Source organism: Ursus maritimus, unplaced genomic scaffold (assembly GCF_017311325.1).
Source record: "Ursus maritimus isolate PB19 unplaced genomic scaffold, ASM1731132v1 scaffold_20, whole genome shotgun sequence".
Lineage (NCBI taxonomy): Eukaryota > Metazoa > Chordata > Mammalia > Carnivora > Ursidae > Ursus > Ursus maritimus.
In genome coordinates, this window is record NW_024424453.1 from 12,932,297 (window position 1) to 12,945,014 (window position 12,718).

The following is a 12,718-nucleotide window of genomic DNA, read 5'->3' on the forward strand; positions in this document are numbered from 1 at the left end:
TTTATTATTAATTATTGTTGATAATCTCTTACTGTGCCTAATTTATAAATTAAATTTTCGTAGGTATGTATACACAGGAAAAAACATAGTATATGGAGGGTTTGGTACTACCCACAGTTTCAGGCATCCACTGGGGATCTTGGAATGTATATGCAGTGGATAAGGAGGGAGTACTGCATAAATTAAATGTGTCATTGCATCCTTTTTTTTTTTTTAAGATTTTATTTATTCATTTTGGAGAGAGAGAGAGAGAGAGCGTGGGTGCATGAGTGAGGGGGAGGGGCAGAGGGAGAAGCAGACTCCTCACTGAGCAGGAAGCCCTACACACACGGAGCTCAATCCCAGACTCTGGGATCATGACCTGAGCCAAAGGCAGACACTTAACCATCTGTGCAACCCAGGTGCCCCTGTCATTGCATCCTTATGAATATTTTTCAGGAATTGTGGTTATTTCTTATTTTCTGCTGTATTAAAAGATATAATTTCTCTCCTGGAATCACAATGGTGCTGCTACAATTCCATCCTGTTGGGGAAAAAAACAAATTGTATTTTGTCCTTAATAAGCAAAAGCCACTCAATTACTAGACCAATCCTCAAATTAATTTTCTTCTTTTCTTGTTTCTACTTTTAGAAAGTCCTACACACATACAAAAGCACAAAAATTAAATAATTTTAGGAGAGTTAAGTATATTTTTTAATTAAGAAAATAAAAGTAGAATTTTAGATTTGTACATTCTGAGACCAATATTGATAATGAATTAAACATCAGGAAATATTTAAAACAATGAGAATTTCCCCCCGAGTTAATGTCGGACACCAAACCATAGATCTAAGAAGCTCAAAGAATACCAATAGGAAAAATGCCCCCAAATTACTCCTAGCACAACATTTTCAAACTGCAGAAAACCAAACATTAAAAAAAATTCCTCAAAGAAACCAGAGGAAAAAAAGATACCTTACCTACAGAGGAGAAAAGATGAGAATTACTTCTGGCTTCTCTTCAGATCTATGTAAGAAGAAACCATGCAAGTAAGAAGAGAATGGCGTGAAATACTTTAAGTTTTGAGAGAATAAACCACCACCCTAAAATTTTTTTTTTTAATAATGATTTTTTATTATATTATGTTAGTCACCATACAGTACATCCCCGGTTTTCGATGTAAGGCTCGATGATTCATTAGTTGTGTATAACACCCAGTGCACCATGCAATATGTGCCCTCCTTACTACCCATCACCGGTCTATCCCATTCCCCCACCCCCCTCCCCTCTGTAGCCCTCAGTTTGTTTCTCATAGTCCATAGTCTCTCATGTTTCATTCCCCCTTCTGATTACCCCCCCTTTCTTTATCCCTTTCTTCCCCTACTGATCATTCTAGTTCTTATGTTCCATAGATGAGAGAAATCATATGATAGTTGTCTTTCTCTGCTTGACTTATTTCACTAAGCATTATCTCCTCCAGTGCCGTCCATGTTGTAGTAAATGTTGAGAACTCATTCTTTCTGATTGCTGAGTAATATTCCATTGTATATATGGACCACAACTTCTTAATCCAGTCATCTGTTGAAGGGCATCTCGGCTCCTTCCACGATTTAGCTATTGTGGACATTGCTGCTATGAACATTGGACCACCCTAAAATTTTGTACCCCGTAAAATTATTATTCAAAAGTGGTAAAATAAAGACTTCCTCAGAGAAACAGAAACTGAGAGAATTTGTTGCCAATAGACCTGACTTGCAAGAAATGCTGAAAGAGGTTCTTTGAAGAGGAGGAAAATATAGGTCAGAAACTCAGATCCACCTGAAGAAAGGAAAAGCATCAAAGAAGAAACAAGTGAAGGTAAAATAAAAACTTTTATTTTTCTTATTCTTGATTGATCTAACAGTTTACGACCTGTTCAAAATAATAATAGCGACAGTGTATTCAATTATGTATGCTTATATATAAATATATTTTATGTATATATACTCTTATGAATGCTTATACATAAGTAAAATGAATGACAGCAATGATACAAAGGACAGAGGGAGCAGTTAGGATTGTTTTGTTATTATAAGGTACTCACACTATCTGTGAAGAAATACAGTGTTATCTGAAAGTGGATTTTAATTAATTGTAAATGTATATTGCAAACTCTAGAGTGACCACTAAAAAACAGTTAAAAAGTAGAAGCATAACTAATATGCTATGAAAATACAGAAAGTGAATCATATAAAAACCTCAAAACCACAAAGGCAGAAAAGGAGTATGAAACAGACAAGAACAAAATAAGGGCAACAAATAGAAAATAGTACCAAATATGGTAGATATTAATCTAAGTATATCAGTATTCGCTTTGAATATCAATGATCTAACTGCGTGAATTAAAAGACTGAGACTGTCAGAATGGATCTAAAAATCAAGACGTGATTATATACTGTCTACAAAAAAACCACTTTAAATGTAAAGACTTGCAAATTAAAGTAAATAGATGGGGAAAAATACACCATTCAAACATTTTTTTTTTTTTTAAAGCAGGAGTACCTCTGTTAATTTCAGACAGAGCAGACACCAAAGCAAGAAAAGTTATCAGGGATAAAGAAAGGTATTATGTAATAGTAAAGGGGCCAATTCTCCAAGAAAACAAAATCCTTAACAGGTATGCACCTAATGACAGCTTCCAATTGTATGAGGCAAACACTTACAGAATGGCAAAGAGAAGTAGATGAATCTACTACCATAGTTGGAGACTTAAATACCTATCAAAAATAGACACAAAACTAAGCATATCCTTATCATGCAATCCAGTAATTACATTCCTTGGTAATTTACCCAAAGAAGTTAAAAACTTACACGCACACAAAAACCTGCACACAGATTTTTACAGCAGCCTTATTCATAATTGTCAAATCTCAAAAGCAAACAAGATGCACTCCAGTAGATGAAAGGCTAAACTGTGGTACATCCAGACGATGGAATATTATTCAGCACTAAGGAGAAATGAACTACCAAACCATGAAAAGACATGGAGGAAACTTGAATTCATATTACTAAGTGAAAGAAACCATTCTGAAAAAGCTATGTATTATATGATTCCAGCCATATGACATTCTGGAAAAAAGACGGAGACAGTAAAAATGTCAGTGATTGCCTTGTCTGAGGAAAGTATCAGCATCCTGGAGACTGACTGGAAAGCAAGGGCTTTTAGTGAATGCACTAACCTCTGCCTCTAGACTTCCCAGCCTGCTCTTGCCTACAGGTCCTGGCCTGAGATGCAGCCCCCAGCCCAGCCATCTCTGTGGCAGACTGGCTGCCCCCCCTGCCCACATCCTTCTATCCTGGCCATTCCTCCTTCCTAATGGGGTTTTGTGTGATTTGGAGTTGTTCCATAAACTGACCCTTGTATTTGTATAGCCTTTAGGAAATTGTTGTAGTTAAGAAATCAAGGACATCCCTCCAGCCCTGAATAGGTTCTCCCTCTGATTCCAACCCAAAGTTTTAGATACCTTTCTAGTTTACTATTTAATAAGTGTGTGGATTACTTCACACCCTTTACTATTCTGCATCTTAAAGTCCTATTTTAGCTTTACAACTCTGAAATGGTAGAGAAAAAATATCAGTGATTGCCAGGAGTTGGGGTAGAGGAGTTTTAGGGCAGTGAAAATACTCCGTATGATATAATGATGCGTACAGGTCCCATCCATTTGTCCAAACCTAGACTGTGCAACACCAAGAGTGAACTCTCACATCAACTATGGACTTTCAGCAACAATGCAGTGTCGGCGTAGGTTCACCAACCATACCAAATGTACCGCTCTGGAAGGGGATGCTGTTAATGGGGAGGCCATGCATGTCTGGGGGCAGGGGGTGTAGGGGATATATCTTATCTTCCTTCTAATTTTGCTATGAACCTAAAACTGCTCTAAAAAGAAAAAAACACATAATCTTTAAAAAAATTTTTTTAAGTAACTCTCAATCCCTCTGAAGTTTAAGGGCATATGAGATAATCATGAAAGATATCCTACCGGTTTCTGTGTGAGAACTTGCTTACCCGCTTCTTCCTTCACTCCCCTTTAAATCAAGGGGTAGCAGTCTCAGTGAAAGCCATTGATAGGGAGAAGGTAAGGTACTAAAAGTGATTAGAAAAAAAGGAACTGAGCAGACATGGGGCCGAATGAATCTGATTGAGACATCGTCAACTATTATGGGAAGCAGAATGTATGTAAAGGAACCAGCTCGTAATGGGTGTCAAGAAATGATTGTTAAATGTTCAGCTCTTTTGCACGCCAGTTGTTAAATATAGCCATTACAAAAAATAAACTTACAACTAAATTATATTAAAAATAAGGTAATAAATACTCAAAATTGATCACTTCCTTATTTATTTTATTACATTTACTATTATCTATACACATGGGGTATTTATGTCTCTAGAATCTACCTTGTGGAAAAAAAATACATAATGGCATGCTCTGCACGTCTCTTCCCAACTCTGTAATATCAATCATTTACTATCAGCCAGGATTGTAGTATTTACAGCACTGAGCCAGCCAATACTACAAGTCAGGGCTTTTCTTGGAGAACCAGTTGCTCAGTGTTTACCCGCCCACCATGCTCCCTGCTCTACCTGCAGGGGCTGATCCCCACCCTTAAATGGCATCAACCGTCCACCTGTCATCACCTCCTGTCATCACCACCATAAAAACCAACCCCCCCCCCAGAAATTAGCATGCTTCGGCAGAAAGGACATGCGTTCACTTTCTAGTTTGTGACCTCTTCAGAATCTCAGCTTTTCCCTCTATAAATTTTCAAATATATTGAGAGAATAATGGAAAATGAAGTGAGGTACATAAAAAACTTGAAACATCAAAGGAGCTCAAAAACATGACTTTTTGCCCTATTTCCCCTTTATGTGTATCTACTTTGAATGAACTTAAGGAACAAGAGGAAGACATTGAATAGTAAGGACACTAAACAAATACCAAGCAGAATAAAATAGAAGTAATCTATACATATAGGTTGTAGGAGAATATTAATGATACTTCAAGCATAATGAAAATATTTAGCAACTCACAAACTTCCCCCTTAGGCATTTTCTTTATGCATGTCACAATGTCTGTTGTCTTTCTACACATATTTATTCACCATAGAGAGCAAGGATTCTGTCGCCCTCTACTGCACAACGTCAAGTAAACATATGTAATTTGGGGGCGCCTGGGTGGCACAGCAGTTAAGCGTCTGCCTTCGGCTCAGGGCGTGATCCTGGCGTTCCAGAATCGAGTCCCACATCGGGCTCCTCTGCTATGAGCCTGCTTCTTCCTCTCCCACTCCCCCTGCCTGTGTTCCCTCTCTCGCTGGCTGTCTCTGTCTCTGTCAAATAAATAAATAAAATCTTAAAAAAAAAAAAAACATATGTAATTTGCCAGATTTATCCTCAAAGAGACTCCTTCAAAATGCAAATCATTATAAAGTCTGCATGTGCTCATTTGTGGTCAACAGGGACTTCCATGCCTAAGGAGGTAAGGAAGGAACCTTACCATAAGTGCACTAGTACTGAAATGAGATCTATGGCCATTACTCTCCAGCATCCGGTAATGTTATCTAGCATGAATGCATAATTATAGTCAAAGAGGACACAAGTCAGTCCAAAGCACTCAGCTTTGCACCTGTGATGTTCTTTTCTCCAATCTCTCTGCACAGTGATTAATTTGATATCACTCCATGTATAATGAACACTGAGTAGCAGGTCAAAAGTAGAATCCTTTTAGGTAATATCATCATCTTAGTACCCTGGACCTACTGTTCAGTTCCAAGGCTGACAGTGACAGCCTTCTTCTGCAATTATAGAGACTCTTTGAAACGGAGTACAAATCAAGTATGCATCATTAGTGTGTAATTAGTACCTCTCACAGCAGGCTTTCACCCTGGGACAGGAGCCCCGCAACACTTCTTTGTTTTTGAGATTAGAGCACTGAATAAACCAAGAAGTCTAACTGTATGATTGGTTTGTTGCAAATTTTAGTGAGAAGAGGTTAAAAAAAATCTGTCTCCTAAGGTCTAGTTAACTTCAGGCTAATACCATTGAAATGAAACATTAACAGTCAAAAACCATTGCTTAGTGCAGTGAACTGAGCTTTGGATAAGAAGATAGAAGATACATTCTTATCCAAGCTCCATCATTCATTCGTCTAATTCTGAAATATTTATTCAGTGCCTCCCATGTGATGGACATGTTAGAGTGCATCTTAGAGTTTCACTATAGGAAAAGCAATTATTCTATAAGCAAATAAATATTATATGCCTATTTAGTACTCAGTTCTACATTAGGCAAAGGATTATAAAGGTGAGCGAAAGCTGGTACAGTCCACACCTTCTGGAATTTGGTGTACTCATCTTTCTGAGATTTACCTTCCTAAGGTTAGTTTTTGGAGTTCTTATCCTGTAATTTTTCTTTAAATTGGTGTTGCTCCCAGGTTTTCCTACTAAGTGTGCAGCAGAATCTGCTATTGTCACTTCTCTGTTTCCCCCCCACACATAATTCCTCATGGAAAGCCTGCTTTCTTTTCCTACTTTGTATTAGTTACAAAGAAGCAGTATCACTGTTCTGAAACATTTGAGGAATAAAGATAATCAACACGTGTGAAATAGTAAAGTCAATACAAGTGGACAGATATTTTTTAAATAACCAAAATATTAATAGTTTGGTGTGCTTTCCATTTTCCCTGCTTTACCCAGCACTTCCTTTTCCTCATTGGCCCTGGTCTTTTTCCCATTTGGGCAGCTGTGGCACTGCAGGGACCTTTCTAAAATTGACTCAGTCTCTCCTTCAATATATAGCTCTGAATCTAAAAAAGTAGTTAAGCTAACAATATTGGATCAGGGATTGGAGCAGCTGACATCAATCTTCTATTCCTCTTTATCTTTTCTGAAACTAGACAAATAGTTAATCAAGAAAACTCCTATGAGCTACCCACAAGCCTTGTCCCTCAAAACCCAGTGGTCTACTGACCATTACTATTAATGGGCTATAGGTCAAAGCCCCCAAGTGACATTGCTCTTCAGTAGAGTAAATAGACCCATCTTTTCTATGATGGTAAAGTGCTGCCATCTGGCTTCCGCTCTTCCAGAATTCTGTCACACCCATGACACACACACCTCTGACACTAAAGAAACTGTTATTGTCCTTTACAAACAAACAAAAAAGAAACAAAACTAGACATTTTACTATGTGTATAGTGTTATCTCATTATTACTTGTATTTTCCTAAAGACCAATAATATTAGGAATTTTCATGTATGTTTCTGATCTCTTGTTTCTGAGAGCATTACATGATAATTTTGTTCATCTGGGGAGGATAAATCTCTATCACGAACCTGTATCCATATTTTTGGTAGAAGACAGCAAAAGCAACAGGCCTAAATGTAACTCTTGTTCCTGCTATTCAGGGGTAGACTTTCTGTCCAGATTTGCTTACCTGGAGACTTCAGAGCGACAGTGAACTGGATATTTCCAGTGTTGATCAATGTACACATCAAGCTCAGGACACCAAGAAACACAAGGGCCTTTCAACTATGAATGGAATCAGTCCTAAAATTTTCTCCAACCAGGTGTCGTGTATAGGAGTAAAATCTAACTCTGAGAAGGGGAAATGCAAAAGCCTAATAGAAATACAATATAGTGTTGTCAAATCAAACATCACGAATCATGATGATGCTATGCCAGTTTGAAATAATACGTCTATGATTTAGGTGAGTTGTAAAATACTTGAAGGACTTCTGGGTCGGACGTTAAGAGAGGTCGCCCTTGTTTACAGAGGCCTCAGGCATTCTTAGGTTTTACAGCCGCTATGCCCTTGGACTTGGCTATATTTCACCACCTGTGGGGCAAAGGTGTCTTCACCATATGGTCTGCTCTCAGGGATAGCCTTTTGGAAGAGTCTTTCCTTCACCTTCCAGACGGGATTTAAACTATTTGTACCATATGTTCTAGTTACCCTTACAAATCAAGTGACCTCATAATCTTTATCAAAACAGGGACATTTTTTTGAGTAAAAATGGTTAATCACACCAAGAAAATGGGCATAACCCAGGACTGATCTGGGCAAACCAGGCCTTTTGGTCATTCCAATTGTAAATTGCTTATTTGTCTCTGGACCTGCCCTTTCAGATAAACAGTATTTTGCTTGTACTAGGCATTTAGTAAACATTAATGAATTAATTAATGTCTAAAGAGACTAAACGGGGCAAACACTCAAATCCACCAACAGTAACAGTGGGTGGAAACTAGGATGAACAGAGATCGGTGACAGAGACGACCAGGACAATTGACAAGAATAAAAGAGAAGAAAAGTCAAGAAGATTCTAAACAATATATGCAGGTGACACATAAACAAATGGTAACAGGTTAAACCATGGCTGCTTTCTATAGAGATAAGGGGATAAATAATAAAGCTTCAAGAGATGTGGTCCAAACAATTTAAATGAAGAAATTAAGAGAAAATTTTCACAGCAGGTATCGTACAGTTAGCGTTTGCTTCATCTTGTATTTCAAAGAACGGGAAAAGATATGTAAAGAATGAGTATGAATTACTTTAATCAGATAACAAAAATTTATACATAGTAAAGCACTGATGCTATTATTAAGATCATCGAAATTTGTGCTAAGATCGGCTACTCTGAAAACAGGAGATTGTGATTACATCAAGAGGAGGGGAGACAACTGGGAGGAATGATTGTTTCAAGAAAGGGTGGGTCTCAGTTGGGTGATTATGAGGGAATTCTAGAGGCAGCCCAAAAGGACCAGCACGTGAGAAACAAAGAGAAGAGAACAAGGTATTAAACAGATGAATGTCAACGTAGAATGGAAACCAAAGTGCCATACAATATAGATTTCTGCCTTAATGCCAGGAAAACCCGACTTTCTTATTTGGAGTGCCAGCAAAGCTGATGTCATGGAGAAGCTACCCAGGACTCCAGGGTAACTCAAGTGCTTTTCTCACCAGTTGATATTACTCATTTTAAGGAGCTCTTTTCCCTGTGTGCCAAAAGTTTGCAGTGTGTAAGTTTGGTATCTGTCAAGCAACAGGGTAGATTCTTTTAAATAGATTTTTTATTTTGACGGGAACCTTAATGACTCATAGAAAATTGATAGTGCTTTGTCAGAGGCTTTACAACTGTAACCTCAAATTATTTGGTGATTTATTGGGGAGCTCACAGAGGGCAGAAAGGCAAAATTTCTAAAGGCAATAATTGTGCTGACAGAATTTCAAAAGCTGCTATTAACCCATAGCAGATTCCAAACTTAAAAGCCCCATTTTTGATACTATAAGAAATTTTTCTTCATTTTCAAAAATATGTTTCACAAGGGAAAATGGACAAATAGGCTATAAAAGGGGTTAAAATAAATTTTACTGGGTTATGGGAATTACATAACAGAATAATTCCCATGCCAAAGTCCCTATTTGGTTAGTATTGTGTCATCAACAAAATCACTGAAAATAAAAGAGAGATTTTAAAGGCACTAGACTTTTACTATGCCTAAGAAACAGATGAAATTACTTAAAATATTACAGAGTTATGCTATTTATCAGCAGAATACTTCACAGACCACTTCCAAAGTAAATGCAGGAAGTTTTCCCTAAACCAACCTTCCAGGAACCAGTTGGATTTTATAGAATTAAGGCCTATGAAAAGTAAAAGATTTTGTGTAGTTACAGTGTGTATGATATCTGAATGGCTCGGGCAGTGGTAAAGCCTTAATATACACAGATACAATAATAAAGTCTCTTAATAGACATCATTCCCACTTTGGGCACACTGGAGGATATTAGATCTAGGAAGTCATTTATTTCTACTGTTGTCCAGGAATTATACACATGTTTGCAGATTCCTATAATTCTCAGTCCTCTGGACAAGTAGAGTGAATAAATCCAACCCTAAAACAAATCATTGACAAAGACTCTGCAACCTCCTATGATAGGAGAACCTAGAGCTCTACCATCAATCAGCCTTATTAAAAATTAGAGCAACCCATATCTACAAGCAAGCACAGATTCTCTCCCAGTGAGCTCCTATTTGTCAAGCCTATGGATTTGTCTGAGACCGTGTCCTGTGCCTAATTTAACTAAATCCTCTTACAATCATTCCAACACTTAAAAAGGCATCTCTCTTTTCCAGAAAGCCTGAAACAAAATCAAAAACACCTGGAATGACCCGCTGGAAGAAGTCTGCTGCTCCTACTGACCAAAAGATTTCATCTACATGAAGATGTTTGAGAGAAAGTTGGGTTGTCATTGCCCTGACAAGGACACATTCAAGTACTTCTGATCATTGATGACTATCAGAGTAAAAGAAAAACTCAGCTAGTTGGTGCTTCCCACGGGAATAGGATCCTTAGGAGGACTGGATTGCATTTCCCATAAAGGAAGAAAACTTAAGATTTTTAAACTGTTACTGATACTCAACTGAAAGGAGAAAGGAGGTATTCTGGCTAGCATTATTTTTCTAGAACTTTTATGAAAGTGAAATTGTGGGGGCGCCTGGGTAGCGCAGCGGTTAAGCGTCTGCCTTCGGCTCAGGGCGTGATCCCAGCGTTCTGGGTTCGAGCCCCACATCAGGCTCCTCCGCTATGAGCCTGCTTCTTCCTCTCCCACTCCCCCTGCTTGTGTTCCCTCTCTCGCTGGCTGTCTCTGTCTCTGTCAAATAAATAAATAAAATCTTTAAAAAAAAAAAAAAAAAAAGAAAGTGAAATTGTAATAATTTGAATAAGATGATACTTTCAACACTATTGCAAGCATTCAATTCACTTGAGTTTGTTTGGAACTTCTAACCATTGACAATCTTGAGTAAATTACACCTACAAGATCATAAATCAATTATGCCTCTATGATCATAAATCAATTTAAACACAGAGGCATTTCTTAAAAACCTCAATCAGATACTACACTTGGTCCTTAATAGACAGTGACCCATAGTATTTTAAACCTGTTTTTTTCCACATTCTTGTCACTATTCTTAGCAGAATATCTTTCAGAGAATTATAAATTACACTATAAAAAGGAGAATAGTTGACGGTTTTGATTATTCAATCAACAAATGTTAGGTAATGACAAGAGGAAAAGCCTGAAGTATTCCCTTTGTTGTAATAAATGATGAATTCCTTGATAACCAAAACCAAACTGTATTTGCCTCTGTCTTTCTAGAAGTTCCTGGCATAGTCCCCTGTTCATAGACATACACACACATTCTCCAATTTGAATTTAGCCAACTTAACAGAGTAAACCTTTAGCTCTCTAAGTTTTAGGATTTACTGGTAGGGCACCAAAATATAGATTAAAAGCAAACAAAACTTAGTAATGCCTGCACACAGAACAATGAATGTTCAAAGGTGAGATTTTTCCAATCTAATCATGCCCTTGTACTCAGCCTGGCTTGACTATCTCTTTCATATTACGTCAATCCCTCTTTTGCGTATAGACTCGTTCATTCCTGCTTCAGGGAAAGCAGACCGTGAAAGTCTCTTTATAACACATCATGGCTTCTGGGTGTTTAATCAGTGATGATATGCACACAGAATGCAAGATAATTTATATTATTTTTACTTTAGGAACTCAGTGAACTCAAAGTATTGAAAAAACTGTTTGCAAATTTTAGATGCCTTATTTTATGAAACATTTTGTAATTGAACTAATATTAAATGAGCCACTGAGAGGCAGTGTAGTACCAAAAATTATCCTTTCTTCCCAGGAAAAGATAGGTTTTAACTTTACTTTTGAATCCAGAGTTTACTAGTATTACTCTCAAAGATTTTAGTGCTCATGAGGGATGAGAAAATTATCTATGATATCTCATTTTCCTACTGGCTTTCTGTACAACCAAAAACAAGCTATTTTGGAAACATATCTTGGAAAATTGAAAACTGTGCCATTAAGAAAAATGGTTTCACAGCAAGATCGCCTAGTGAATATTCATTACCACTGAGGACAGAAAAGGGAGGGATCTAACATTTCTTAAGGAACTTATTTGAGCCAAGTGTCTATTTTTGGCAAGTAATTTTACTGAACCAAATTCAGTGGAAAAACCTAGAAATGAGTAAATGATCCACTCGAAGCTATATAGGAGATTTGTAAAACTAAACAAAACGGACTCACAGTCAAACATTCTAGTTTTAGGAGATAACTTGTTTAGTTCCTGCTCTGTCTGCTGGTGATCCTGTGCCGCTCACCACATGGCCTCTGTGAAAAGAAAACTCAGAGGGCCACAAGCATTAACAAAAATAATTTTTTTTCTCTTGCAATGTTTTGCAAAAATGACTTCAGAATAACTCAACCAAAAAAAAACAAACATAGAAGGTACTTAAAGTAAAAACCAAAAAACGAACCAAAAAATGACCTGTTATAGGTTCAAGGTGGGGAAACAGCAGTTTGCTCACTTGATTTTCATACCTGCAAGTGTCAAAGATCACATATTTATAGTCATCAGGATTTAAAAGTCAAGGAGTTTAACCATTTACAGAAAGGGCTCAAGGCTTCACTTATTTAGAGACTAGTGCTCTACAGACTGTTTTTGCTTTTGATTTCTTGTTTATTTGTTTATTCAGAGAGCACACAAGTGGGGGGTGGGCAGAGGGAGAGGGAGAGAATCTTAAGCAGGCTCTACACCCAGCACAGAGCCTGGCATGGAGCTCGATCTCACAACCCTGAGATCATGACCTGAGCCAAGATCACCAGCTGTTTAACCAACT